The 22,904-nt window shown below is 35.9% G+C and overlaps 1 protein-coding gene across 1 annotated transcript in view; it reads right to left on the bottom strand.

The window, feature by feature from the left end:
* The window catches only part of LOC145684681 (retinol-binding protein pinta-like), a 57,250-nt gene extending 34,346 nt beyond the window's left edge, over positions 1-22,904 (bottom strand). The window contains exon 1 of the mRNA XM_081757065.1: positions 22,816-22,904. The gene's annotated coding sequence lies outside the window, so the exon portion shown is untranslated. The remainder of the gene's footprint in view (positions 1-22,815) is intronic.

Here is a 22,904-nt window from a genome sequence, read left to right as displayed (position 1 = left end):
TCTTTTCCATTTTCTTACCAGCAAAGGCTATTAATTATCAATACCATCATAAGTCGTACATACCATTCACAGCAGCTCGCGTACCACCACTGGAACGCGTACTACAGGTTGAGAAGCATTGCTTTATTATGTTTGATCTTAATAGGTGGCATGGTTATCGTACGTCATCAAGTTTCAGGTTATTCTCGAGAAATGCGCATGAGGATTTACACTCACCAACATAGTTCCGATCTGCTCTGCTCAATGAAATTTATCAACTGGTGTACACTGGCAGATCAATTAGGAGGGTGATGGGGCAACCTCCCCTCCCCTAAAGGCTACCTTTTTATACATAATATATTGCATTAATTTATTCTGGTTTGCTATAAAACTCACATTAATCGTTCAAGAGGTAATCTGCCGCCTCCAAATATTTCTTCTGAATTCGATAGTGTTGGTATATGTCACATCTTTGGACGTTTTCCGCTTTATACACTAATAGTTAATATTGTAGAATTTTGGATGTTATTATCTTTTAATCATAAACATAACATTGGATATAGTCAGTACCTGTTTATATGAACGGAGTGAAGAGTGAAGCATGTTTTATCGTAAATGTGTCACAGCACGTAGGTAATGTTAGAGCAACAAGTTCAGTTATCTTCTTGCCCGCATTAACACAGACAATGATGTGATATTGTTGGAGCCCTGCTAGTAGAGTAAGATTACTGTTCTCTGTACTATGGAAAAATATTTTCAATGGAATACATCTTGAAGTTGATCCGGGTGTCAGGGTATATCATGTAACGAGTAAGAAAGAGTAAGGAGAAAAGAGGTGTGGGAGTTGTACTGTCGGTGGAGTGGTGAGACTAGCCTATAGCAGTGTTTCCAAACTATGGTACACAGACCACAAGTGGTCTTCAAGGTCTGCCATTGTGGTTCTCTTATTGAACATTAGTCCAAGAAAGAACAGGAAAAAAAAAAAAAAACTAAAATTAAAGTGCATTTCATATCATACGCTAGCGTATAGTCAGAATCTCAAACAAGTATAGAATATGTAAATAATGTACTATACAATTTAATAAAGTAAAGATTTTACAATTTCTTATAACTAGAGACCGGATGTTAGGCGAAATGCCTTTTCTTTAATATTAAAGATATGATTTAAAATAACGCTTTAAAGTTTATGTGGGGGGTTAAACTTTCAGTTTAAACCAATTTTATTTTGCCCATTTCGCCCCTTACTGCCTAAATAATTGCTTTAGTGCCTAACGTTGCCTATTCTATGCATTTTCTTCAAAATGTGTCTTCATTGGGAAAATATATAATATAAATAACACACACACACACACACACACACACACACACACACACACACATATATATATATATATATGGAATGCGTATCAAGCTTAGTTTTTATACATACAGCAAAACAAAATATTAACAAGCAGATATGTTTCTGTATTATTTGAAAATTATCTATGACTTGAATATATATTTTTAATTGTATTGAGTATTTATCTTCATTATTTCCAGTTCTATTTTAGTGCCTATTTGCCTGCCTATTTTCCCGATTTCTAATGCCTGAACATCCAGTCTCTACTTATAACTTACACTGATGTATTATTATAAACTATTCTTAATAACCTTCAGTGTGTCCGTAAAGTTGTGCAACCTAGTTTGATTGCGTATATCTTTTCAATCAAGAACGATAAAAACCTGAGACTTGAAACAAATGTAGGGGCCGCGGTGACTCAGTGGTAGAGCGTTCACCTCTGGTGCTTGGGGTTCCAGGTTCGATTCCAGCTCCCGCCAAGTGAACTTTGTGGTAGACAAACACCATGTGTGGGGGTTTCCTCGGGGTTCTCCCGTTTCCTCCCACTTTCTTCATTCCACCAATTCATTCATTCTCATCATCACCGTCTCCTTTAGCCTCACCGGCATAATCGTGGGTCGTAAAACTCAAAGATTTAATTTCATTTCATTTTTGAAACAAATGTAAGCGTGTTCTATGTAGATATTTTTGAGATCATGACCAATGTTCGAATTTGTAACGTTTTTGTGTAGTAACGAAAGAAAGTACCGAAAGTGTTAAATAAAATGAAGAATATCAATATTCAGTTGTAGAAAACCGATTTCCTGCGGGTGAATCCCTCTGTATATGTACAGTGTGCATCAACATTTATCCATTGGTGCAAAAATGTGACAAAATTGATGCAGTGTTGCCATGTAAAAAGGCTATTTAATGCAAGTCCGTAAAATAGGTGTTTTTGACAGAAAACGCGGTCCCTGCCAACACTGTTGTCGCAAAATTACTGCAACAGATGTGTTTTAGGTTAATTCATGATAAGCAATGAGAATTTGCATATAATTGATAACCTGAGTTTTTATGCAAAAAATTGCGATAAAACAATTACTCACATACAATTGGCAACCCTGGAATCCTCGTGGAAAGAGAAGGGCGCCTTACAGCATATGCTCGAAGTGGCTGCTGAATTCTTGTAAATACAAATTTACACGCTTCATCATGTTTCTTTACACCTTTTAAAGAGTCTTCCTGGTGATTGATTGAATTTCTGTTTTAATATTCGTCTTCAGTTCCTCAATGCTCTCGGGATTATTTTTGTACACCACATTTTTTAAGTAACCCCATAAGAAAAAGTCAGGTGATGTTAAGTCCGGAGAATGGGAGGGACACAAATTTTTGGAGAGGATGTGGTCGCCAAAAAAATTCCCTAACATTTCTAATGTTTAGTCGGAAGTTTTGCCGGGGTTGTCAGCTGTAGGTAAGTAATTTTTTTATCGCAATTTTTTGCATGAAAACTCTGGTTATCAATTATGTGCAAATTCTCATTTCTTATCATTAATTAACATAAGACACATCTGTTGCAGTAATTTTACGACAACAGTGTTGGCAGGAGACGCGTTTTTGCACAAAAGCATTCATTTTATGGACTTGCATTAAATAACCTTTTTACATGGCAACAATGCATCAAATTTGTCACATTTTTGTACCAATGGACAAATGTTGGAGGCATACTGCACATATACACAGGGATTCACCCGCAGGGAATCGGTTTTCTGCAACTAAATATTGATTTTCTTCATTTTGTACATTTTTTATTTTATACTTTCTGTATTTTCTTTCGTTACTACACAAAAACGTTACAGATTCCAACATTGGTTATGATCTCGAAAATATTTACATAGAACATGCTTATATTTGTTTCAAGTCTCAGCTCTTTACCGTTCTTGGTTCGAAAGATATACACGATCCAACTTTGGGTTGCGCAACTTTACGGACACATTGTATACTGTTGATACTACAGTATATATATATATATATATATATATATATATATATATATATATATATATATATATATATATATATATATATATATATATAGATAGATAGATAGATAGATAGATAGATAGATAGATATAGATAGATAGATAGATAGATAGATAGATAGATAGATAGATAGATAGATAGATAGATAGATAGATATCAACTATATACAGGGTGTTTCAAAACAACACCGACAACGTTTGGGAGGTGATTTCTGACACCAAGATTAGCCGAAAAGTATAGTCCAACCTGGATGCACAAATGCTCCCTTTAGGAGTTATAGGCTGTCGAAAACATGAAAAAATGAACTTTAAAGGTCCATAGCTTCAAAACTATGGGATCTACCGTAGTCGGGTCAAAACTTCACTTAGGAACTAATATGTGTCCTATCCAAAACTCCATGTTTTAGAATCCTAAGGTATTCACGTAATAATTTTTATGGAGAGAATTTGGCTACGGACATATAATTTGAAGTACTCACTAACTACCTCTATAAAAATTGTTTCGGAAGTACCGCAGCATTCTGAAACTTGGATATTTGAATAGGGCACATACTAGTTCCTAAATGAAGTCTTGACCCGACTAAGGTAGGTCCCATAGTATTGGAGCTATGGAGCTTTAAAATTCATTTTTTCATGTTTTTCGCAGCCTATAACTCCGAAAGGAAGCATTTGTGCACCTATATTGGTCTATAGTTTTTGTCTTATCTTGGTGTCAGGAATCACCTCCTAAACGTTGTCGGTATTGTTTTGAAACACCCTGGATATATATATACTGTTGATAGCAACGTACAATTAAGAGAGTTTTAGTTAATACTATTGTAAAAAAAAAAAATGTTCTTGTATAATGGTATATGCTCAAAGTATTTTTAAAATATGATAAATTTGACTTCAAAGGGAGCAATACTAAGATAGTTCGTTGAACATTCTGACTAACAAGCTGGTCCTCCCTTGAAAAAAAAAAAAAGTTACAAATACGGAGCTATAGTATGGATCGCGTTTACTTGGTTCAAGGGCGCTAAGCAATCTTTTTTCTTGACTCGAGGACATCTACTTTGGTGCGTTTTTCGGGGGACATGAACACAATTAATTATATCGTCATCATTGACTTTCAAATACCATTTGTCGCGCCTAGAAGAGAAAATACCTATTATTTCTTGAACCATTTTGAGATTTTATCGAGTTCCAAAAATGTAGCATTGTTTACGTGTTGAAAGATGCTGATAGTCGACGGAGAAAGTGGGATGTCCGCCACTTGAAAAAGATAAAGGAATGGAGACAAATCTGAACCTTGTGGTATCCTTGAATGAAGAGAAAACTGGATGAGGTAATACGCTGTTGATGGAGATATAAATCAAAACCCTTACGATTAAGTGAAGATGCGAGATTCCTGAGTATGTATTGGTGCTATGAAATGCGTGGAAGAATGGCTATCGGGTTCATTATAATTAGACACCACTGGTATATATTAAGGTAAGTCAACCACTAATAATTTCTGAAGTGAGAAAGTAGTCCTCAAACCTAAAACAGTTAGCCATCCCTGTTGAATACAATCGTCTTACTAGTGTCATAAACTTGTTGAGAGTATACTTGGGTTCCAGTTTAATATTAATAGCTTGAGAGTTGCCTTACAGTATCAGTTTTCATGTATACAAAAACTAAATAGTTTCTTTTAATTTTCTCGGAAACTACGCATGAGAGTTTGAACACATATACATATCATTAATTATACCCATATAATTAATTAAATCCATTAATTAGGATATATCTCATCTTTAAACTTTTTTTTTTTTTTTTTTTTTGTTATGCGTTCATAATATTGCACAATTCGTGACTATTGACAAGTGCATCTACTGGAAGTCAATCCAAGCTTTTAAAAAGCTCAGTGGAATGGAAATTATCACAAGTTTATACATTTTGGCCATCAATCCTAAGCAAATAACTTTGAAACAGAAAAAGTACATTCAAGGAATTTCGAAGAACGAATGGCTTTATTGAGAAATATGCAATTCAACTTCTGTTCTACTAAAATAAATAAATATATGTTTGTGACCAGTGTTCGAAGTGGGGGGGAAAAAAAAACAGAGGCGATATGTTTTACTACGATTTTGACTTCACATACGGGCTACCTAAATGTTGAAAGGCAGTGAGGGTATGTTGCCTAAAAGATTGCATTTCAATTTACATAAGTACTGAAAACCATTGGAGAGCTTCTCTGTAGTAACGCGGAAGGGGGGGGGGCATGGAGAGATTTTGATTTCCTCCAACTTTCTGAAAAAAAAAAATCCCCTTATGTTGTATTATAGAGAATTATACACGAAAATGCTCAAAAACCGAATGAGGATATTAATAATTTCCTGCGGGAAGACTCCCCGTCCCCCATTCGACTATGGGGCATTTCAATCACCCGGAAGGTCCGCTCCCACAGCAGACAATTCCTAAATCCACCCATGCTCAAAACACGGCATTTATATGCATTAAGGCAAGAAGATACACACATACATAATGAAGAAACAATTCAATACATCAAAATATAAACTAGGTGAACTTCTTTGCAGACACCTCATTTTAAAAACAAAAAATTAAGAAAAATGTCGGTGTTGTCAACTTAAAAATTATTTCTACATCAGAAACAAAACCTTTTACGTGCAAAGCTTTCGTCAATTACTGTGTATAAAAATGGATTTATCAAAGGTATTTAGCATCTATTTTCCAGTGACGGTATGTATTAATCATTGGAAAACCAGAGACGGTATGCCTTCAACACTGTAAAACCAAAGGCGGTATGGCATACCAGTGCATACCGTCTCAGTTCGACCACTGTTTGTGACTTAATAACTTTAGAACCACCCGACCGATTTCAATCAAATTTTCAACATAGATGAGGTTTGGATCTGGAATGGTTCTTATCACTTCACTTTGACGGTGCAACTTGGAAGAGGGGGGAGAGGGAGATATAAAAAAAATGGAAGTAACGTTCCCACGGTCATGCTCTTTGCGCTAAAAGAGGCAGATGATTAATGAATGTGAATGATTGTGAAATTAAATTGTATGTGTTCTCCCCTGGGAGTCGAACTCAAGACCACATGGACCAAAGGCACACACGCTAGAAACTACGCCAGCGAGAAAGTATTAAAAATTATTATTATTAGTCAGGAAGCTGCGTAATATCTGCATAAATTCTAAGGTGAATGTGACATTTTAATGAAATTATCTTTTTATTCAAATTTAATTGTAAAATACTTTTTCCCTACATTTATTAGCATTTCTTTATGCATGAATAAGAATGAATAGGCTACTTTCTTACAATAGATACCTTATCTTGAGTAATCTTTATTCAGTGCAAACCTCATTTTTCATTTAAATATTTTTTTAAACAGAAAAGCATTCACCAGGAAGTATTTCTTCCGCACTTTTTTTTATTGTACGAAATTATAAATTCCACTTCTACATAAATTTACATTGCAGCAAATATAACGAGATCTTCCACTATTGGGCACGGCATGCATTTGTGTCAGCCACGCAAACACCCATTTAAACAAAATTCTGTAAAACAATTCGTATAAGACTATTTTGCATTAATGCCGTTAATAGTGGAAAAGATGCAGTATTTCAGGGAAGGAAACCTACATACGTGCTCATATAAGAAATAGTATTCTCACAATCGCCTCATGGGACAGAAGAATTTCTGAAAGAGATTTATGAGAATTCATAGCTACGGAGTTACAATCTGAGCTGACGATCTTTGTTCAATTAATAATAATAATAATAATAATAATAATAATAATAATAATAATAATAATAATAATAATAATAATAATAATAATAATAATAAAGTATGCCAAAATGATATTACACTACTTGACAAAATTGCCATTTTTCTCTAATTTTCGGAAATGTCCTAAGCCTAGCTTCAAAGGTTAGCAGCCTAATACTGGATTAAAGCAGTGTTTCCTAGTTTTTCTGATGACGTGAACCCCTATAGCGACCGTTAATTCCATGGCATCCATGAAATTAAAAACGTGAGTTTTTTTAAATGTATTTTACATATCATAAAAAATGAAGCAATAAAATTAAAACTTTGCTATATTAAATGTGTCATTTATGACAACAGAATACTGTTGTAAACACGGGCGTCTCTGGAAAGAGGGGGGGAGAGGGGGACGTGTCTCCCCAATAATTTGTTGAGGAGATGAAATGCATCAATGCTGATCCATAAGGAAGAAGGAGAGAGAGAGCCAGAATAAATAAAGTCATATCCGTTGTCAAGTATTAGGTAGGTGTGATTGAAATGTCCGTTGTACAGAAAGCATAGACTGGTATAGGGTTTTCTTCATTTTCATGTAAATAAATTTCTTTCTCTTACTTATCTTTGATCTTCCTTTGGTCTTTAAATTTTCCCTTTTCAGAAACTTAAACAAAAGTTTCAATTCTCTCTTTCATTATAATATATGATAATGCAAAACATAACAAGTGTATGTTCTATATTCATCTCACGACTTTATAATCCAGCGGAAACAAACGAACAACAAATACTGATGGAATTACCTCATGCTTATTTTATCTATTGCATTTGCAAAGCTAGTGTGAGGATCTCGTTGAATCATAATTCAAGCAAATTCACATTTATTCATAATTTTGACGTAAATTTATTTAGGATCTACTAGGATTCTATTTCCCCCCAATTTTAACGTTCCAGAGTCAACCATGGTTGTAAATATATATTCGGAAAAGTACGATCACACTAGTTAGGCCTAATATTATGAATTCAACACTCATCTAGTGCAATAGCTGATGCTGTTTTTCAGATTTCAACTTCGGTGTTTCTGAATCAAAACTGAATAACTTCAGACATATAGTGGATCTGATTCCACGTTAAGTTTGTTCCTGTACTCATTTTTCATATATACTAGATCAGAAAATGTTGTCCTTTACAGATATATAGTAGCAAATGACAAACAGCCCTTTTAGAAATTTCAGGGTGAGAGTCCTTTCATTGAAAACAAAACTCGAGTAACGGTAAGGAAGGAAACGGCATATTGCACGTCCAATCACAAGACAGCTCGATAAGTTGTTCTTCAATGTTTTCCTTTTTACAGACTGTTGCATCACTAATTTAACTTCTTGATTGTTGCCTCTGTCTTTTTTTACGCAGACAACATAGTGACATATACTTTGATGGTTCAAGCTTAGAGTATTCAAGATGATACTTGGGGAGAGGACTTCAAAGCTGTCTTGAGGGAAGAGTACTCTGTAGGAGCTTGGTAATTTCATTGAGGGAAACACGATGTAAAATAAATAAAATTAGAATAAAAACGGTACCTTAATATTCTTATTGTCCACTACAAATATCCAGGTGTGATCTCTCATGGCCCTCCCAGCGGTCCATAGACTACAGATTGGAAAATACTGGATTTAAAAATTACCCTGGACTTTTATTTCAGTAATAAGATTGCCAACAAGACAATTGTCGAGACTATCTCATTTCGAAAAAGTACCTTGTAAGTGTTGTCTCGTCTCGCAATTACTATTACACTTGTATTTTTACTCGAAGAGCTCTGTCTCGTTTCTATCTTGTCACGAAACTCTATCTAGTGGGCAATCTTATTTATTGATGTTATAGTTCTGACATGCATTTGGGGTGTGGAGAATTCTATAAAGGTAACCATAAAGTTCCGTCGCTTTTTCACCCACCACCTTCGAACATCGACATGTCACCTAAGACGTACCTGGAAGATCAAAAACAGTCCCAATGAATATCGACGACCTTCTGCCAAAGTTCTGGAAGACCATGGATTCTATCGCGGTAGAACTTGGTAGGTCATAAAGCGAAGAAGGTATCAAGTGCATTTTGCATCTCTACTAGGGATTTGAACTGGCGCCCTCTAAGGTGATTGTCCAAGGAATGGAACAGGCGATAATCAGACAGCGTAATGTTCAGGGAATATGGCGGATGCAATAGTGTTTTCTATACAAGGCGTTGAATGGTATCCCGGGTCATCCTAGCATGGTGGGATTTAGCGTTGTCCTGTAATAGGAGGACCCCTTTGTGATTTAAATTTGCTGGTTCCAGAGTTTTGAGTTTTTCTTGAACACGACTCAACTGCTGATAGTACAAAGTTGCATTGATGCTCTGACCAGCTGGTAGGATTTCCCGATGCACGATGCCGCGAGCAGTCCACCAAACACACAGGAGGACCTTCTTCTGGTGCAGTGCTGGTTTCGGCTGTTTTGGAACCGGTTCATGGCCAACCGATTCCAAAACTGTGGAACAGGCTAATCGATGATGACGGCGGCGTGCAGCTTCGTACAAAACTCACTTCTCATCACATGTCAACACCCTGTTCAGAAATGTCTCCTTCCTCAGACAAGATGGCAAAGAAACACGGGTGTCTTCTCGCGTTGTCTTCTGGCCCGGAGTCAATTCATGTGGGACCCATCGACTCAACTTGTAGTGCTTCCCAAGTTGACAAAAGTGCTGCCAAATGGTTTCTCCACTGATACTGGACCTTAGTCCCAGTTCCTCACAGGTTTGGTCACTGTTCGCCTCCATTGCTATCTGAAGATCTTCATTTTGTACATGTGTTGGTCTTCCGGCACATGCTGCGTCTTCGAGTACTTCGCCACCACCCTTAAACTTGTTAAACCACCGCTGCCGTGTCTACGCAGTCGCGACACCCTCACGAAAGGCCTGGCATATCATCCGCCCCGCTGCAGTGGCGTTTGACCCAAGTTTGAATTTGTACAGCATACACGCCCTTATGACGCTCTGTGGAGGCCCTATATTTACTCTGTCCTTACTCAAGTTCACGCTGTAACTGAACTGCCACAACCAGGTAGTGTGTTGGATATACCCACACCAACAATTGACCTTCGCCTTATCTCATTCAACTCACAGTGCGAGGGCTAATTAAACACTAGGGATGGGCACGAGAGAGTTCGAGAAAGTTTTTTTGAAATTCGACTCGAAACAGACATTTTTGATCTCGACTTGGGAACTCAGCTCAAAAAATTTCCTCCAACTCGACGCGCAACTCGACTCGAAACTCAACCCGAATTCCCGTCGAGTTTCGAGTTGAGTCAAGCCAAACGAGACAAATCAAGCTAAATCCTGTGTGTAGTTTAAAGTACTCCGTTCAAGTATCCTACATAGCCAACATAGTTATAAATAATATATGATAGCACTACTACTACTACTACTACTACTACTACTACTACTACTACTACTACTACTACTACTACTACTATTACTACTTATTATTATTATTATTATTATTATTATTATTATTATTATTATTATTATTATTATTATTATTATTATTATTATTATTATTATTATTATTATTATATTTTAACAACACCGTGTATAACCATGAAAGATAGGCAGTTTGTATCTAAAAAAGTTACTTCACTACCGATATCGGTCATCGAGAAGTCTTCAGGAGGCAAGGTTTTGGGTTTGAGTTCCAGAGGAGCAAGTATTGGGGCTCGAGGCAAAAGTTGTTAAAAGTTATAGGACACCGGCCAAACATGTTCGGTGTCCCGACAAAACGTACCAGCGACAAAACGTACCACTTGAATTTTCGCGACAAAACGTACCACTTTTGACGACCTGTCATAAATGACAACCTGTCATCGATTAATTAAAGCATTTCTGATATTTATTCCACGACAAAACGTACCACTTATATAAATTACAACCTGCCTTAGACTAATTAAAACATTTCGGATATTTAATCCGCGACAAAACGTACCACTTCAAGCATTTTTTTCAGCATGTTCACAGATTATTCTCCAGATCGAACAAACTTCTCTTAAAGGTTCTGTACGTGACAAACGTAACATTAAACACATTTATCAGCGAGTAAGAGAACACGAGTCTTCCAAAATACATTAGACCAATGTGGGTGCTTACATATCTAACAAAAGAGAACAAAATGTTAAGAAACTACTTCCTCATTAACAGGTAAAACAACGGCAGTATAAGGTTGAGAAGAACACACAGGTAATGTATCGAGTTGTCAAAGTGCAGAAACTCATTGGTAAAAGAGGGCTCATTTACAGAGGAAATGTAGCAGTCTATAAACTGAAAGACACAGCTATAGATCATGGAAACTTTTTGGGTATTATTCCTTTCTTAAGCAAATTTGATCTTCCGCTTAAAAGTAATTTAGATAAGGTCACCGAGAAGAATCATATACGAGGAAGTAAGCAGAATAGTGGTCGCATAACTTTTATTAAACACGATGAATTATGTTTTGAATGCTATCAGCACACTTATCAGAGAAGATATTTCGAAAGAAGTCTCTCAAGCTTCAATATTTTCTGTTCTATTAGACACTACTCAAGATATAGTAGTTTCAGGCCAGTGCTCTGTTGTTTTACAGTATGTTGTTAAAATGGTTGTTAAACAAAGTATTGTTGTCATTGTAAAATGCATATCTACCACAGGCCAGTGTCCTTGCGGTTTACTGCTGGAAATTCTGCAGAAGTTGAACCTTGATATTAAGAAGTGTATTGGAAATTCAACCGATGGCTCAAGTAACATGCAAGGACAATATTCGGATTTTTTCAATTCACCTATGATCAGTTACACTGTGATTCAGTTGATTTTGAGTTTAACGGCCCTTTTAGCAGCGAGGCTATATGAGACGGGACATACTGATTTACGGGAAATCCGAAGCACATGAGCTCCCGCCAGGAATCGAACCCAGGTCTCCCACCACAAAGGCGCATACGCTAACCGCTTAACCACTACGAAACTCAGTTACACGTGTGGTGTAACACTCATATACTTAATCATGTCATATGTGATCTGACAAAAAATTGCATTGATTCTGTGTCATTGTTCTGCTGAATGACTGTGCGATATTTATGCATGAGTCTTATCAGCGAATGGACATTTGGAAGATCAAATGTTAACAAAGGCGTCTTACAGTTATTGAGGAAACAAGATGGTAGAAAACACATTGTTTTTCAGTAAAAGTATGGTCATTTTTCGAACCCAGAAAGTGCTTTGTATATAGAGTTGACCATAATAATTAAGAAAATTGCTTCTACAGAAAATATCAAACCAAAAACTAGGTGTAAAGCGAAAAGATATATAAAAGATCTTCTCAAGTTCGAAACAACTCGGACAGCACAAATGTTCCTTAAGATATTTCAAGTGACGACCTCTCTGTCAAACTATCTCCAAATAGAGGGTGCTGCTAGTGAAGTCCTATCGGATGGTGCAGACTACTCTGTTCCAAGTGAAAGAGTTGAGAGATGATTTTGAATCCGTTAAGAATGCAGCATTAAGTTTTGCAGAATGCGCCAACAACAAATTTGAAGACTTAGAACGTGATTTTTTTTTCTATTGACCTGTCGACAATACGCCTTCAGAGATGGACAAAGATTTTCCTGTGAATATGAAGATGAAGCTGCTTCTATTCAATGACCAAGTACTGCATCGAAGCATTCAACACAATATTGGACATGGTAGTTTCGAGTATTTCTTCAAGATTCAAGAAGCAATGTACTTTATGGATTATTTGGACCCTAGACATTTCAACCAAGCAACAGAACTTCCAGACGTGCCTTTCGATAAACTTACATATTTTCTGAAAAACTTCAGTAAAGAAGTTTCCAAGGATACTATAAATGTACTCTCTTGGACTTTTGAAGGACGTGGGTATCCTTGAAAGTCAGTCTTGATGACGAGCACAACCGAGAAAAAATGACTGTCTGATGGTGCAAGTGATTCAGAATTAGGAGAAAATACATTTGTTTACAAGGAAAGCGAATGTAAAACGTGTTGCAAAATTGTCCAATGTGCTGTTTTTTTAATTTTGCAGAATTGTAAATTTTGCAAATACTTATCCAGGTTTCCAGCATACAAATTTTTATTGACTTTGCCCGTAACTCAGGTAACATGTAAAAGATTTTTTTCAAAACTTAAATAAACTGAAACACATTAAAAATAGGCTAACGAGTACCATGTCTCAGGAACATTTGAAAACATTTATGTTGATGTCTATTGAAAAAGATTTATTAAAAAATATTTCGAATGCAAAAGTGATAGATAACAGTAGCATCAAAAACTAGTACACTAAAACATCTGCTAATTTTGTAATATAGTATACGTTCTCCTTGAACTTCATATAATATTTTGAACAATTCAGAATAATATACTGATGAAAGAATATCAGGTTTTAATTGTCAATTGTTAATACTATTGACTTACTGTAGAAAGAAAACTATGCAATTGATTTGTGACATTGAGATGCTGGTGGCCCTTGTGGGAGAAAGCGCCCGCGCCCCTCTAATAATACCTATCCGTCCCTGGTCCAAAGCCTGGATAAAGTGTGATGGAAATCAGCAAATATTCAAATATTGCATATGCAAGATTCTTGCTGGTCTTGGTCCGGTGAGAATCTTACAGATATGGTCTTGGTGTTGCGAGAATCTTGCAGGCATGGTCTTAGTCTTAGCCTTAGTCGTAGTCTTGGTCTTGCATCGGTACTTTTCTCACCACCAACCTGTTCGACTTTTAACCTTATTTTGGCCGATATATATATATATATATATATATATATACTTATATGCTGTCCTATCAAGTGGTACGTTTTGTCGCCTGTCATTATTTGATGGCTGATTGGAAGACTCTTCGCAAGTAGCCCTCCAGGCAAGTGGTACGTTTTGTCGCTTGTCATTATTTAAAGTGTTTTCAGAAAACCCTTCACAAGCATCCCTCAGGGTAAGTGGTACGTTTTGTCGGTGGTACGTTTTGTCGCTAGTACGTTTTGTCGCGTATTCAACATGTTCAAAATTATTCGGCCCGGGTTAGGGTTGTCAACGGCTCGAACGACTCGGCTCACACTTCATTTAGTATCGAGTCGAACCGAGAAGTGAGCCGAGCTAACAGCTCAATCAACCAAGCCGGTTCTAGGCGATAACTCACCCGAGCTAAACCGAACCGAAATGATGCCTCACCTAAACCGAACATCATAATTTAGTTTTAATAACTGTATGTTAAAACTATTTTCTTTATTACAAACTAAATGCAACTACCTTGGTATTATTTAAAAAGTAGTTCACAGGAAACGAAAACAATATGATACGTATCCAAATGCAGTTGAGTTCGTTCCTCTAGTCGCTGCCTTAACTTAGATTTTTGGGGCGTTGTTATTCTGGCAACACTGTAATTTCTATGGTTGGCAACACTGAAAATTCTTAAAGTTCATATTTTATGTTGTAGAATTACATTATCTATGTGGTAAGTTGCATTTCATTATCTCCTTTCACTTATCAAAAACAAACAAAAGAAAATTGGTAAATTTTGTATTATTTTTAGTAAGTCAGGCTCAACGGCTCAATGTGCAAAAATTAGTAGTTTTTTAAACAGAGTAACTCAATAGATAACATATTACTGTAATAATGTTTAAAAGAAAGAAAATTTTTCAATAAATATTGTATTTTATTTCCAAGTAAATTTTCGTAATAATTTGAGGTAACTAATTGCTCCTGACCATTCACAATTACTTCCTACGTATATACACGGCAGTGAAGGTCATGTACTAATAATAGCAATCCTGAAAGATAATATGAATTAAGTATTGTAACTTCTTTTTTTCGATGGCATGCAAGTTATATTTCATGATTGCAAGCCCTCAGGAAGCTGTGGAAACTAATTTACACCGGTTTTTCCACTTTTACCTAATTTTATTCGAATACACCATCTGTCAAGCAAACAGCAATTATGGGATTACTAGCCACTTGTTTTTCGATTGAGATTAAAACAGTTTCGTAAACCATACGAAACAGGAGATGGAATACGAAATAAATTTTACCTATTAAAAAAACACATATAGGTTAATCAAAGCTGCTTTCTGCACGTTAATATGTGGTTCAATCATTCCCTGCGGCGGGTGATTATACAAATGACAGCGAAAGTTGTTTCCTGTTAACAGCAACAACCTGTTACTATTCATTCCACCTAAGCTGATAAAACAATCAAATAAACAACCCTACTTCCCTTTATTGTCCATTGCACAAAAGCGAAAGCAAGCCGCTGACCTTGCGAGGAAAAGATACTTTTTTTTAATTTATTTTAGAAAACAGTTTTGTTAAACACACGTAAATTCCCATCTCAATTTGAATGCACTTGAATGTCACTGAAAAGGTATTACTGTTTCTTTTAGCTAATATCAAGCACATGCTACCAATATTTAATTTTTGTCTTTAGAAGTATTGAGGTAGTATTGGGGACACTTCAGGATACTCAGCTCTGATTAGCTTGAGAGATGTCACATGACCTGATCACGTGGCATGACGTCGTAAGACTCAATGCCTTCTTGATTTTGCCAAGGGTACCTTGGCCCAACTCTTAAATTTTGGAAGTGGTACATAGGGCTACTTCGCTTAAATTTTGAAAATTGCCAAATTAAAATAATTTGTATAGTAGCATAGGACCGTCCCACAACCCCGAAAAATTATGTACGGCGTCCCCCCAGTTCCTAAAAAAATTACAATGGGCAAAGATAGGCAGGGGGAACAGCAGCGTAACATCATGCCGCTACCTACCATCCTCCTACCTTTTCAGAAACACTTTTATCCCTATATATATATAGTAATAATGCTTTTAATTCTCAGTTGTCTCATTGATTGGCATTCCAGCATCATCTTATTACTCCCGATTATTATAAAGTAAGCCAAAAATGTTCTATTAAACATACATTTATCATTTATACTAAAATATGTAACTTATCATGCTATTAGAATAATGTAATAGAATATTTAAACGATACATGAGCGTGTTATTATGAAAATTAAATCTATTCTTCATACATGTTTAGATAAATTTTAAACTTTCATATGTGGGGATTTCTGGTGGTAAGAGAAGCACCTAAATATACAGTTATCAGATTCGGAGTGAGAAGGTGGTGGGGGAGACTTTGTTTTAGTTGTCCATCATCTTCGGTAGAATAAATAGTAATTAACGTTAAAAAAATAGCCTTTAAAATTTGCCTTGATAACTTCACATTAAGAGTAGAGCCTTGTATTTTAACTGCAGGTATACATGCTTATTGCAAAATTATTTTGCAAATGCCTTTCCTAATATGAATTATTACGGCTTTGTGAGTTAAAAATGACTTAATATAACTTAGAAAAGCATATATAAAAGAATGTATGTAAATTAAACGTTTCAACTCTGCCACAGGGATTTAGCACAGGGATTTAGCTGAAACCTTTAAATTTTTTTTCAGTATTTTAGTATTATAAACCATTATTATTAATAATAATCATAATCATAACAAGTAATAATAATAATAATAATAATAATAATAATAATAATAATAATAATAATAATAATAATAATAAGATAATGATAATAATAATAATAATAAATGAATTTTCATTTTGTTGAAAACAAATTGCAAAATAGAACTTTCATATTTTTGTGGAAATTCAATTTAAAACTTTTTAAATGTTATTTACTACTGCACTTGCTAAAATTTTTTGCACAATTTAAATTTCTGTGCTGCAGTTTATAAAGGGCTATGATCGGCAAAATGGCATACATTTGACAGGGTAATGTGTGGGCAAGGTATTTGACACCAACACTATTTACTCTGTCAAGTATCTTTCTGATACTGCACTACCCAAAATTCTGACTCCCACCTTTTCTAGGAGTACGTGCTCTAAGCATTTAAGTACATACATACTATCTGTACGTTTATATTATTTGAAATTAGCTTGAGGTACAGCAAAACTCCATAGAAATAATAGTTGTGGATAGGAACATAATAAATCCCTTCTTCCTCACATACAACTTTTCTTTGTTTTTCTCAAGTTCCAAATACATTGTTATCTCGTGCCTTGAAGCGTATTATTATTGATGAAGAGGAGTCTCATTGCTTTGTGATTCAGCTTATTTGTGCGGAGATTGACAGAATTATCCTTACGAGTAATAAATTGCGTACTTATATGCTTAGAGGCCCCAGGCTGCTTCTTATTTGTTGTTTTCTTTAGCGTACTATCTACAATAAGAACTATCTGGCTGTTCCCTAGCTTGCTATAATATTTCTATCCGTTTGTTCAGAGCGCCTGTCGATGTTTCGTAACCATACATAACAGTGGCATGTTGTGCCGTTTCCGATCGGGGAACAGGTATGAATGATATTACGTCCTTCAACATTCTCAGACACAAGGCAAAATGAAGTGAAATCACTAAGTTTTAGGACTCACGGTTATACCGGCTAAGCTAAAGGAGACAGTGATGAGAAATGAAGGAAATGGTGGAATGATGAAAGTGGGAGGAAACGAGAGAAACCCAAGAAAACCCATGCATACGGTGTTCGTCCACCACAAAGTTCACTTGGTGCGAGATGGGATCGAACCAAGGAATTACGCATCAGAGGCGAACGCTCTACCATTGAGCCAACCATAAAGCAATATTATAATGCGATAGTAAGTGGTAAACATCTTGTCAGTAAGTTTTCTCCAAGTTCTTTCCTTTCCTCCCACATTATCATTCCACGAATCCATTCATAATCATCCGTCTTCTTTAGCCCAAATGACTTTATCATGGGATATCAAGTTAAAGATAACATTTCATATTTACACATGCTCGGCCAACACTGCTGCTGATTGATTTCCAGTAACGTTTGACAAGGTGGCTCAGTGGTAGAGCGAGTACCTCTGGTTTCTGGAGTCCCTGGTTCGATTCCTGGCCCAAGTAAATTTGTGTTGGACAACATCATATCAGTGGTTTTTCTCGTGTTTTTTTTTTGTTTACTCTCACAATCTCATTCCATTAATTCTTTCATCATCATTCACATGCATTAATCATCCGTCTCCCTTAGCCTAACGGGCATAATCGTGGGACGTTAAACTGAAGATTTCATTTTCCAGTAACATCTGTAAATCACGGAAATCATTTTTCATCTTGTCACCTTTGTCATGTAGTGTAACAGTGTTCAAAGTCGCTACGCCTGTCATTCTGAGAAGTAAAATTGCAACAAAGGGAGAAATGAAAATTTCATGCTCTATTTCGTTCAACATTTGCTCTACAACATAGCTTCTAGATAATTTTGAATCCTATTGGAAGTTTTAGCAAACATAGTTGAGTTCAACAAATAGTTTCAAACTTTCTAGTCATATTTTACAATCAAATTCAGCAGTTCAATATAGTGGCTTCTGTTCATTGACTTGCTACTCACTCCACGTCTCTATGTTCCAATCAGAGCCCTGCAAACCCAGGCCCAAAGACAGCCTGTGTATACGGATGGATATGTATTCTGTGTCCTTCTCGACCCGGCCCGAATCTCAAGCCGGGCGGAGAACGGGCTGAGCACAAACGGGCCGGACCCTAAACTGGCCGGGCACAAACGAGCCGGGCTCTAAACGGGCCGGGCGTAACCGGCCTGAGAACAACCAGGTCTGATATGTCAAGTCAATTCTTCAATATGCAATGGAAAATGAGAAATGTGTCGTCATAATATTGCAATGTCTATTTTGTCCTTCTCAAATGGGAAAATCGTGTGAAAGATTACTCAAGGCAGGCACGTAGCCAGGATATCGTGAGGGGGGGGGTCCGTGACATGAAATACTGTGGTCATCACAACAGGGGCTCGATCATTCTAAACTATTTTACTGGAACATATATTGGTTTGTTCAGCCAGGATTTCATAACGAGGGGGGGGGGCATGACATGAAATTCTGAATCCCCAGGAGCTCGATCAATCTAAACTACTTTACTATCAACATATATTGGTTTGTTAGGACAATAAAATGAGGATATGTTGGTAAGTATTTTAATAACAATCCATGAGAAATCTCGAGTAAAATAATCAAAAAATAAATAAATAAATAAAAATAAAAATAAAAATAAAATAAAATAAAATAAAATAAAATAAAATAAAATAAAAATAAAAATAAAAATAAAAATAAAAATAAAAATAAAAATAAAAATAAAATAAAATAAAAATACGTGCTGAAAAAGATTTTACAGTATTTATATTCGGTGTCGTCCCACTTGCGACATTCCTATTAGCGACAGGAACTGTTAACTGTCCTATGAGCGACCGATTCGATCTGTTAACTGCTCTATGAGTCACCGATTCGTTCATACTAAGATAATGGAAGAAGATAAGGTTCTCTCTTCTTTAACTTGTTTCATGCTCATGCGATTTAGAACCTAACAAAATGTACTATGAAAAATTTCGCTCTACCTGAATTTAATACGTGAGACTATTCTCATTACACTAACAATATTTTATACGTTTTTCCTAATATTATATTTTTGAATTACTTTCTATGAATACACTGACTATATCAAGGGGAAAACTAACTAAATATTTAGAGTAGCTCCGCTTTTGTCTATGATTCTAATATAATTAAAAATTTCATGTTAAAATGGTGCTGAGCATAAGTTTAGATTGAATATGTTTATGGCATAAGAAAGAAATCAAAAAGAGGTAGGGGCGCCCGAAGAATATTTTCTAGGGAGGGGCATCTTCATGGTTGCTGTACCATGTCCGGTATATCTGGTATTTAATATACGTGTTTTGCTATATTACGTGGTGAACCAGGGGGTGATCCCTGCCTTCCCATCGGGTGCCCATGGAAAGAGGGTGTTTACCACTTGAGGATATCAAAGAAATCTAAAAAAAAAAAAAAAAAAGTATTCGAAGAAATTATTACACAAGTTGCAAATCTCTCGCAGGACTTAACAGTTCGTGTAGTTATAAGGGGTTATTTCAGATTGCTATACGACAAGCTTTTATGTATAAGTCAAAACAAGGAAAGAAGGCAAATTAAGCAATTAGTTTACGTTTTAGTAGCTTACAATAGGGAGTTAGCTATTGTAGCTTAAAGAGTTTGTTTACCTTTTGGATTGTTTAGAGTGAACTGCATTGTAATTGATGAGATTGGTTGAGAATAGCCAATCAGATGTAAAGGATCTCAAAAGCTGTCTTTTATTATTGACTTTTTTTCATTTTATTCAGTGTCTTGGAAGTCTAAAAAATAGATAGTTGGCGAAACTGTTACACGTTTAAGTTTTTCAAAATAAGATATATTACTGTGCTTAGTGAGTAATTAGATTTGAATCAAATTAAGTACAGAAAACAGAGCTTTTGAAGAAAGGGGATATTACAACTGGATTTTCAATAATTACATAGGAATATACTTTTCATGGAAATGTCCCTGTTGTCTCGCTAAGTTATTTGATATGTTTTATGTCAAACCTAACTCAAAATTAAAATAAGTTTTATTTGTGCTCACTGTAGAGGGAAAATATATTTGATGAACTGTATTACTGGCACGTACATTTTTCGTAGCAAGGTTGTTCGGGCGCTAATAACGCCAGAGGCAAACTTATCTCACGAGAGGGAATCATATCATCTTCCATCATCTCAATGTAAATGAATCGGTCGCTCATAGGACAGATAACAGTTCCTGTCGCTAATAGGACTGTCGCTTCTGGGACTAATTCTTATATTCTTCCTCTGTTCATTCAAATATAACAATTTTCCTTTCATTATGACCCCATTTATTATAAAAAAATACATATTCACTATAATAAAAAGTACATACTCAATAATGTCTTGTAAAATATTTTACAATATCTGTGTTCTTTTCTCTGTTGAATCAAATGTTAACAGAACTTTCTTTCCATATAAATTTTTGTTTTTATTATTGCGTCAACTACTGTCTGTTCCAATGACAGGTTAAAGGAGCAGTAGAAAATTGTTTTTGAAATAACATGTTTGATACTGCAAGGATGCAATGACGAAAATTTATGATAAAATATGTCCACGTTGTTACCCAACGGTACTATACTTTTGGGAGCTTGAAATCTCCCTTGAAATCCCCCTGACTAGTAGCAGAAATTCTGAGAATTCCGTAACTCTTCAAGAAATTCTGAGAATTCCGTAACTTTTCTAGAAATTTCAAATTCCCTGACTCTTCAAGGATATCTCGCTCACCTCTCCACCAAAGTAATACAAGTCTCCTTATAAGAAAGAATAACCACAAACTTCCTGATTTTTAAAATTTTTTAAATGCGATCCTTCTTATTCTCATTTCACTTTTTTCATCCTTCCTTATTTTTCTTTTTAATTTCTGGTCTCGAAAGGGGGGTCCGGACCCCCCCTTGGCTACATGCCTGACTCAAGGTTTGCTTTCTATATCCCTATTCTGTCTGTCTATGTGTTATCTGTACTCGCTCTGTCCAGCCATGTTTATTATAAAATACAGCTCATTAGTGCGTTACAGTAACAGAGATGTAAAACTGCTACAACGTATGTAGTACTAATATTACAACTACTACTGCTAATATTACTGTTACAATTACGATTACGAATATTGGTGCTAATTCCACTATTGCTGCCACTGCTACTACTATTACTACTACTACTCATTACTATACTAATACGACAGGGAATACCACTACTGATATTACTAGTAATACGAAAACAAAACAATGAAAATGAAATCTTTGAGTTTTACGTCCCAAAGTTATGCCGGCTTGACTAAAGGAGACGGTGAGAAGTAAATGAAATGGTGGAATGAATAAAGTGGGAGGAAACGGGAGAACACCGAGAAAACCCACGAGCACGGTGTTTGTCCATTTGGCGGAGGATGGGATCGAACCCGGGACCCCAAGCACCAGAGGTGAACGCTCAACCACTGAGCCACCACGCTTTTACCGGGACATGTAAAAGTAGTAGAAAATGACCGATATTAGTGTCGAATTCATAGTTTTCGCGATCGCTGAAATCATTGGTGACAGTTCCATTAGCAATTACTTGCAAATTTAGTTACAATTGGATGCGGGGCGGGAGAAAGCGGGGGAAGGGGATACCGAGACATGTAAAAAAAAAAAAAAAGCCCAAAATGACGGATATTAGTATTCTATCAAATCCATAGTTTTCGTGGTCGCTGAGATCAATGGTGATACTCCCACAGGCGTTGACTTCCAAATACAGTCCCCGTGCGAAGCATCGGTATATTCAACTAGTATGAACATATAATTAGGATAGGAAAATAATAATAAAAAAAGAAACTGTTTGAGAGATCACCTATATTCTGCGGGGACGGTTGCTACATCAACTGTGTCCAACCCGAGCACCACGTGGCTATGTGCTTAGCATAAACGTCTTTAGCTTGGAGGACCTGGACTCGACTTCTGATTCGCTGTGGAAGCATACGTATGTGTTTAGGATTCCACGTAAAAGTGAAGGTCAAAATTCCATATAGTCTCATTACTGAAACGGGACATTAAACTCCAAAGAAAACAACCAACCAATCGAGCTTTTCTACACATGCTACACACTTTTGCGTAAAAGTCAACTTTAAAAATAATAGGATACCCTGGTATTTTGTAACAATGATAAGAAATAAATAAATTACACAGAAGAGTTCAAATCCTTTACATACAACAGAGAGTCATAAAAGTATGTAATGCAAGAAGTTATGTCATGCATGTCTACTTACCAGAGATTAAACAATAACTATGTGTAGGATATGCATGGAGGAACAGAAGTTAATGATATATTATCTTGGGCCCCCCATTTGAGCATTGG

Source organism: Thermobia domestica, chromosome 5 (assembly GCF_964235325.1).
Source record: "Thermobia domestica chromosome 5, izTheDome1.hap1.1, whole genome shotgun sequence".
NCBI classification, from domain to species: Eukaryota; Metazoa; Arthropoda; class Insecta; order Zygentoma; family Lepismatidae; genus Thermobia; species Thermobia domestica.
This window is presented reverse-complemented; position numbering and strand designations above follow the sequence as displayed.